The sequence below is a fragment of the Culex quinquefasciatus genome, chromosome 2 (genome assembly GCF_015732765.1).
Source record: "Culex quinquefasciatus strain JHB chromosome 2, VPISU_Cqui_1.0_pri_paternal, whole genome shotgun sequence".
NCBI lineage: Eukaryota > Metazoa > Arthropoda > Insecta > Diptera > Culicidae > Culex > Culex quinquefasciatus.
The window spans coordinates 15,112,985-15,122,153 of NC_051862.1; the positions used below are offsets into that span (position 1 = coordinate 15,112,985).

The 9,169-nt window shown below is 38.2% G+C and overlaps 1 pseudogene; it reads right to left on the bottom strand.

Moving 5' to 3' along the window:
- Nucleotides 1-6,074: 6,074 nt before the first annotated feature.
- LOC6038408 lies at nucleotides 6,075-8,424 on the bottom strand (annotated as a pseudogene).
- Between the last annotated feature and the right edge of the window lie 745 nt (nucleotides 8,425-9,169).

A 9,169-nucleotide genomic window follows, 5' to 3' on the forward strand; every position in this document is an offset into this window, starting at 1 on the left:
TCAACTTTATTTAACTATATTTAGGCTAATTTTACTTAATTTGACTAAATTTAATTTAATTATGCCAAACATTACTAAATTATGTTGTTAACTACTTTTAGCAAATTAAGCCATTAGAACCGATAAGACCTATTTAAAGTTATATAAACATACTTACCCAATATATATCCATCTTAGTTAGTTAAGATTAGGTTAAGTTGTGTTGTTACAATAAGATTATTTAGAATAAAAAAAATTAATCTGTTGTGTTTATTTGTTCCCTTATTTTTGTTTAATCGACCAACCTGAAATCCAGAATAAACAGGAAGAAGAAAACCGCCCGGTTTCCGGCACGTCTGTCCCCCGTTTATAGGCCCGTTATCGTGGTCAAAACGGGCCCAAAAGCGTGCCACAGACGGGCGTAACACAGCGGTCAAAATGCGTAACGCCCGCCTAAATGTTGCATTCTGGCACGCAATGGGCCACAACGAGGGGAAAAAGCGTGCTGAAAATCGGGCCCGCTTTCAGGCAAAACGTCCCCGCTTTTTGGCCGTTTTCCGCCCATTTTTCTATGTGGGATTGTGATAAATAAATACACTCAACCCCCGGTGGTTGGTCACTTTTTCGTTTGACACTTTTTTAGTTTGTACCCCGTTGGTTGGTCAAAGTCAAACTAAAAAGTGACGAACTGTCACTTTTTACACGACGCTCACGCACACTATTAAAACAAACGTTTGGTAGTGTGTGTGAACTCCGTGTAAAAGGGGTGTCAAACTAAAAAGTGACCCCGTTCGTTTGACAACAGTTGGTGTCAAACCACCGGGGTTTGAGTGTAAATACTTTTGCTAAAAATTGTGAAAATTTCGAAAAAAAACCTTAACACATTTGACAATTTTTTGAAAATATGTAAAAAAAAACAGATAAAAAAGTTTTATCTTAAGCTCTTTTTACAAAGAAGCGATCAAATTACACAAAATATATTTGAAGCCAAGTTTGAAGCAAATTCAGGAGTTTTTTTTTATAAAAGGTTTAATAAACCAAATTTCCAGTTTTTGCTTTTTGTAGCTTTTTGGGTGTTTTTGAAACCGCCTTGAGTCAAAAGAATTAAAAAACACCCAAAAAGCAAAAAAATAACATTTGGTACCGTAAACCGGGGTGACTTTGATAGGATTTCAATTTGTTTTTAGAATATTTTCCAACAGGTAAGGTTTTTCTCAAGATTATTATTTTTAAAACATGTACTGGGGTAGACTACACAAAGTCCATGCACTATTTTGGAAAAAAAAGTTTTTTCAATAATGTTTAGAAAAATAGTTACGTTAAAAATTCTTAGTTTTAATTCCGGGGTGACTTTGATAGTCATAGTTTTTCTTGTTAAAATCATATTTAAGATGTTCAAAATTTATTTGTACGCTAAATGTACCATCACTAAAGTAGCTGATATAGTTGTTAAGAAAAAAATCAATGTTTATATTTAGTTTACTAAGTTTATATGATTTTTAATAAAATACATATAAATTTTTGGTAAAATTGTTAAAAAGTCATGAAATTGGTTAAAACTAGTTTTGTTTATAAAATTATCGATAATGACTTTCATCAACATTTTCTTAACTATAGTTAACTAACTTTTTAAACTTGTCAAAATTTTATAAAAAGTTCTTCTTGAGGAACTTTGAACACTTCTCTACCGCGGTCAGTATGTTTCTAAACCATTCCTTACGTATTTTAATCGTACTCTCCATTTTGCGGAAAAATCGCAAACCTATCAAAGTCACCCCGGCTATCAAAGTCACCCCGTTTTACGGTATATTGGAACTTTTCAAAAATAAAATAAAAAATAAAAACAAAAAAAAAAACTCCAGAAATATTCAACATTTATTTAATTTTTTTTATATTTATTTTTTTCCGAAATTTACATCGACTTTTCTCCAAGTTTTTTTCGTCACTTTCAAGCTTAAGCGGTTTACGCACTTCGGAAGGAACCGGTCAAGAAAAAAATCAAATGGACAGCAGCGGCTGCGCAAGCAAGTCAGAGAGGGTGAAGAAAAGTCCCAAGAAATCGCTCCCTCTCCTTTGTTCTGCCGTTCGTAAAGCTGTTTCTTGACCCCTTTCCTTCCGATCTGCATACTAGCCTTTAAGCGGTGTATGCACATCGGAAGGAACCGGTCAAGAAAAATTTCAAATGGGCAGCAGCGGCAGCGAAAGCAAGCCAGAGAGGGTGAAGAAAAGCCCCAAGAAAACAATCCCTCTCCTTTGTTCTGCTGTTCGTAAAGCTGTTTCTTGACCCCTTTCCTTCCGATCTGCGTACTAGCCCTTAGTACGGAGCTCGGAAGGGACGTGATCATGAAAAAAGATTGTGAAAAAAAAAGATTAATTAAAAAAGTACGAAATAAAAAAAATAAGATTTTTTTCGCTCCATAAGAAATATTTTGTTCACTACCAATCGCGTCAAATTCCCAATTGAAAAATTAAAAAAAAAATATGCTCAGCTTAAAAATTGTTAAAAAAATACAAATTCAAAATCCTAAAATTCTTGAATTTTAGGCCTTTAAATTCAGCAATTTCTTCAATTCCTTAATGCCACCATTTTAGCCGCAATCTAAAATTACAGAAAATCAAGAGCATTTTTTGTGTCAAACTAAGAGAGCAAAATTTTGAAAAACAGCAAAAAAAAATTGTGATTCAACATCCGGAGTGAAATTATAAATTATGGTGGGAACTTCAGATAAACGACGACGAACTGTATTTGAATTTTTTAAATTCCTTTATTTAAAAATTAAAATTCTTATATAGACATTGAAAATTCGAATTTCTGAATTTTCGAATTTTTGGTTTTGATTTTTCGAATTAAGGGAGCACAGCAACCAAGGAAGTTCTTGTCTTCTCATTCCAAAATTGACAAACTAACGGACCCAATCCTGCAACAATCTGACTGTAAACATATTCTAAATATAACTTTGTTGTAATTTATTTGGTATACTATAGACAATACTTTAGGGAATGAATCAGACATTGTATAGAGTTATCTACGTGCGCATGTATTGCGTGTACGTACACGAAAAAGATTGAGGTTAAATTTTGTACCCGCCAGCAAAACAAATGGGGTGCTAGTGTGCGTGAGCTCGGGCTTAGATAACTCTATTGATAGCTCTCGTTGTTTGAAGATAATAAAATGTCTGTCACAAAAATCTTGGTGCAAAAGCTCTGGTTGATGTGCATTGTTAAAAAAATAATTTTATTAATTCTAAAGACTTCGAAAAAAAAAATTCCTGAACGCATTTGACATTTTTTTGAAAATATGTTTAAAAAAAATACAGAAAGAAGTTTTATTTCAAGCTCTTGTTACAAAGAAGCGATCAAATTACAAAAAAATATATATCTGAAGAAAAAAAAATTTTAATTTTTCTTTTATTTTTTTTATTCTTTCAGAAATTTACATCGACTTTTTCCAAGCTATTTTCTTCACTTTCAAGCTTAGTACGGAGCTCGGAAGGAACGTGATCATGAAAAAGATTGTGGAAAACATAAAGACTAATTAAAAAAGTCAAGAAAAAAGTACAAAAAAAAATAATTCAGAAATTCAGAAGTTAAAAATATACTACCTGATTCGAGTGATAGTTTGACAGTTCCATAAGAAATACATTGTTCAGTACCAATCGCGTCAGGCTCTCAGTTGAAAAATTCAAAAAATAAAACAGAACCAAAAAAAAATATGATCGGATAAAAAATTGTTAAAAAATACAAATTAAAATCCTAAAATTCTTAAATTTATTCAATTCACATTTTGAAAAACAATGAAAAAATTGTGATAAAATCATCCGGAGTGAAATTATGGTGGAGACTTCAGATAATCGAGTACGAACTTTATTTGAGTTTTTTAAATTCCTAATAGATTTTGAAATTTCAAATTTCTGAATTGCCGAATTTTTGGTTTTGATTTTTTTTAATTAAAAATAAAACAAAAATGATTTTATTTATTTTTGAACTGATTCTAATTCTTGATTTTTTTAAATTCTGAATATTATTGAATGTAAAAAAATAGATTTCTTATTTTTTGTATTTTTGATCTTTTAATTTACATGTTTTTAAATTTCCAAAGTCTTATTTTTTTATATTGGGATTTATTGTCGGTTCGTCGGGTCCTCTATTAAAAAATTTAAATAAAATTGTAAAACAATAAAAATTCAAAATCCAAAAATTCTAAAATTGTTATATTCTTAAATTTCTTCAATTCTCAAATGCCACCATTTTCGCCGCCATATAAAATTACAGAAAATCAAAAAACTTAAGAGCATTTTTGGTGTGAAATTATGGTGGCGTAGATTTTGAAAATTAAAATTTCTGAATTTTCGAATTTTTAGTTTTAATTTTTTGAATTAAGGGAGCACAGCAACCAAGGAAGTTGTTTTCTTCTTATTCCAAAATTTACAAACTTATGGACACAATCTTGCAACAATCTGATTGTAAAACTATTCAAACTTTGGTGTAATTTATTTGGTATACTTAAGGGAATGAATCAAACATTATATTGATAGCTCCCGTTGTTTTGAAGATAATAAGGCTGGTACAAATTTTATTAAAAGTTTTTGTCACTCTTATTATATTTTGAACTATTTAAGTGTACAAAAATATTTAGAAATTGGATTGTTTTAGAAATTATATATTTTTTTAAAGAAATATTAAAATTTGAGATTTTTATATTTTTTATTGTATTGTTTAATAATGAAATTTTGAAAAAATAAATAAAATTAAAAAAACTAAAAACATATTTTTTAAAATTTTTGAATTCTGGTTTATTGTTGTATTTAAAAGTTTTCTAATTTTTTGATAATATTAATTTCTGAATTCAAATTCGCTTCAATATTACAATAATCGATGTTTAAAAAATCTCCAAATTTTAAGACGTTAGTCGTAATGCATACCATGTTTTTTTTATTGTTAATAGGTTTCGGAAAAAAAATGTTTTGTTTATAGGACCTTCTAAAAAACCTCAACCTCATCCAGAGTCGAAGCATAAAAACATTTATGAATATTGATCCTTGCACTGTAACTTGGATTTAGCCCGAACTTTTCTCTCGCACTTTTGGCAACAAAATTTCCAAAAACTAGGCAACCAGCAGTTGTTTATTTACATTTCCAGTCGCAGTTTCCACCAAACTGGACATTCGCATTTTAAAATTGCGATTGACAGGTGAGCAACATCGGCTCGCTTTGATCATTTTTTGAGAAAATCATAATTTCCCAAGCCAGTTTGACAAGTCGCAATAGTGCGATCGATAGCAATAATTTAGTGCGAAGTCCAAGTTAGTGAGAATTGCGCAATATTTCTTAGGTTTTTTTTTAAAAGGTCCAATAAGCTATTTTCTTCCATATGTTTATAGGACCTGTTCAAAAAAAAAAACTCTGGATTTGCATTGAGCGTTTTTTTATACCTGGTGTTTTTTTAAAGGTTCAATAAACAAAATTTATTTTTAATTTTTTGATTTTGGGATTTTTTTATTATAATATTGACTCCATTCGATTTTTTTTATTTGTTTTTTGGACCTTTTGATATGGAGTTTTTCGTTTCTTCCCAGCTCCGCAGCTAGCCTTTAAGGTGGATCGATCCTTTGTTTTTGTCCAAGATGGATGACCAGGGCCGGCTGCGGGGGAAATGAGTTGCGCGCCAATCAAAATGAAGTTTGCCCTGTCGGAAAGTGAGCGTTTCTGCGTATTTTGGAATGTGCAGCTGTTTTGTAAAGGGCGTGTGCACAAAGAAATACAGAGAGAACGGTCCGAAGAAGTCATTTAATTTTTAGGGCTCTATTTAATCAAGTTTATTGTTTGCACGGTCAGCTGGATGTACTCAAAATCAAGTTCGATTCACTCATTTTGGACCATGCGTGGAGGAATTCATTTATGAGTTTAATGCTGAAACTCATAAATGAGTTTAGCGCTCGAACTGCCGAATGAGTAGTTTGGCTGGACCGCGATTTTCGGCTGTTTTAATGAAAATTACCTTAAAAACTTTGAAATTTGTGAATGTTACTACTAAATTAAGTGATTGTTTAGGTCAATAAATCATTGTAGTACTCGAGCAACCCAGAAATGCTGGTTATAATTTATTTATTTCATATTCAATATATTTAAAACGCTTGCACAGGTTTTTCTTCGAGATGGCCTTCGGTGCTTATCTTCCGGTAACGGAATGCAAATCAACTCATCTAGCTGACCTAGATGCAGGATGGCGGGATCGGTTGGTAGAACCTATGATGGCGACCATTAGCTCAGCGCTGGTCGGAAAACAGCACCAGTACGCAATGTCACCGGGCGCCAGCATCCGCTCGTCAAACTCAAATTGACTCGATCAGACACAGCGACGTTGCCTCCGTTCTTTTGATCAACCCGAAAACGGAACCAGTGGTCCCGGCAAGCCTTCCCCTCCGAATCGCTTTCAAGTCCTCCCCGGAACTTATCTGACCGTCTCCTGCAGCAACTGATGAAGATCTTGGGTACACCGGGTCACCTGAAAGGACGCAAAAGTGACGCACGTTATCACTGACATTAAACTGAACCCTTTGAAGGATGTTCAAAAACTCAACCGAAACTCACCGTTGGTACTGCCGCAACTGGCTTTGGCACGGGCGCCGATCCAAATGCCCAGTCGCAGGTAGCTGACTCGTCCGCGGTTTGTGATGTGATATCATCAAGTATGCCGGGGTCCGTGGTCGTCGTCGCGTCGACGGTACGAGGATCTCATCTGCGTCGCTGTTGCTGCTCCGGGCGTTGACTCTTTCCGGTTGATGGTTCTGCCAAGATTCTTTGCTGGGGAACCGGATTATTGGTACGGATGAGGATGAGGTTCTGGATCAGGGAGCAGATCTTGAACTCGACCAGTTCGCACCACTCGAGGTGGTCGTCGGCGTTGTTCGAGGTCACTAGCAGTACGATAAAGTGGCGATACTTTAAGAAGCTCGGCGCCTCAAACAGCTTGTCCAAGCCGGCCTTGCCGATCATCATTTCGTCCGTGATCTGCATGCCGCGGTTGAACTCGTTCAGCCTGACCTTCCGCGTTGAAGTCAAGTTTTGCTGCGGATATGCCGGCGTGGTGATCGGCATCAGGTGGAACCAGTCCTGCACGTTCACCCGCGGATCCCACACTTGAAAGCCCAGATTCACGTTGTCCGGCTGCTTCAGCAACAACGGCTGGGCCACTTCCAGCGTGAAAACACCAGAAAGAATTTGTGCACCAGCGTGGCCGCGACGACATTCGGGTAGAGCTGGCACATCCTCGCCACCAGCATATCCCACGACACACCTTCAAAGTAACCCAACGAGTTGGAGTAGATTCCATGCTCTGAAAAGAAGAAAAAACAAAAATTCACAAAAAAACCCTAAAAGATACCAACTAAAGCTCAACTCACTCTTCCCCCAAAGCTTGATCGAACGCAGCGCCAGCCGAAAGTTGTTAATGTTGGGCACCAGCCGCAGGATCTCGTCCGTGACGCGGCACACCGAATTGGACTCCAGATACTTCAGGCAGCATATCGTCGCGCAGGTCAAAGTTGTCCGGAATCTCCTTCAGCGCCAACCGCGCAAACAGCAAATCAATATCGATGCCGTCAAAGATCAACTTGACGACCGGCACAAACGCCTCCTGGACGGTGGGGCACTCCGTCATCTTGGGCTGTTTCTTCAGCAGCTCGAAGAACGACCCAAAATAGTTCTGCCGTTCGATGTTACGCGGCGCCACGCACAACTCGTCAATATCCGCCCCTTGTGGTGAACGCCCAGCCGGTACGATTCGAACGTGTAGATCTTCCTGCCGAGCTTCTCGACCAGCGATTCCAGCATGTTCTTCGAGACGGACACATCGCGCACCCACTGCTTGACCAGCGTGTTCAGCATGGACAGAATCTTCATCCGGTGGTTCAGCTCGGACTCATCCTTAAACACGTTTTACGGCTCGAGCGCCTTCTGCAGCTCCACCGTCTTGGTATGGTCTTCCGGCTTCGGTTCCGCCAAACTGATGGCCGACGTCATGCCCAGAGTTTTGTTGCTGCCAGCCGATGCTGCTGATGCGGTCGCCGGGGGCTCAACAAATTGCTGCCGTACGAATTGTTAAACACCGAGTACTCGTGCGCATTGTTGTTGATCTTGGATTGCAGTTGCTGGGCGATGGCCGCTGCGGACGCTGTCGCTAAAGAGGAAGAAGCGAAAGGTTAGTATTCCGCTGCCGATTAGACCGGCGCAGCTGCTGGACACAGCGACAAGTGCCGATATTCTCACTGCCGCGGAAGAAGAGTGCGTGGTTTGAAATACTTACGAAAGTGTAACGTTGGCGCGGCACGATTGAATCGTGCCGGTGTAGGCAATCGACGCAAGAGTGGTGGAAGTTTTAGCCGAACACCGTCTAAGGAGCCGCCGCAACTGGCGTTGCCACAGGTGCCGATCCAAACGCCGCATAGTCGGCAAAGTCATTTCCACCGGCAGCTGGTTTGCTCACCTGAGACGCCCAAACACCGCCTAAAAGTATCCTGACCAAAACTTTTTGCTCTTCTGCTTCGGCACAGCAGGATCGTCCGCGGTAGGTGGATTAATATCGTCCAGTTGACCAAGGCAGCTGACCGACTGCCGACCGGGAGCGGTCATCGATACCACGAATAGTCACAGTTGCAGCATCAGTCGTGTCAACGTTTGAACACCACCGAGTGGGGAGGATAAACCATAACCCCTTCCCCCATATCCGTTCCGCGAACCAGTTCCGACCGTCCCCGTTGTGTTCCGGGAACCAGTTCCGTATATCCTGTTGAAAGAAAGCTTGTTTGCATCTTCCGACCAATGTGGAATGTCAAAATCAGACGGTTACTTTTCTCCTCCGTCGGTTTTGCACCTTCCGGATTGTCCGGAAGAGGCAAAACAAAGAGGAAAACTTCTTCCTGCAACATATTTTGACCATCCGACTTGTCCGGGCGTTGCAAAATATGTTGGAGGAGGAAGTTTTGCCTCTTCCGGACAATCCGGAAGGTGCAAAACCGACGGAGGAGAAAAATAATCCGCAAGGTGCAAAATTGTTTTTGAACCATTCAGACAACCCGGAACTAGATCCGGTTAGTTTTGAAGAGCATTTTACAAGAGCTTACCTGTTACGAACTGGACTTAGCCGCAAAACCTGAAAGACTCAGCCGTCCCCTAACATGACAGTTTTCGT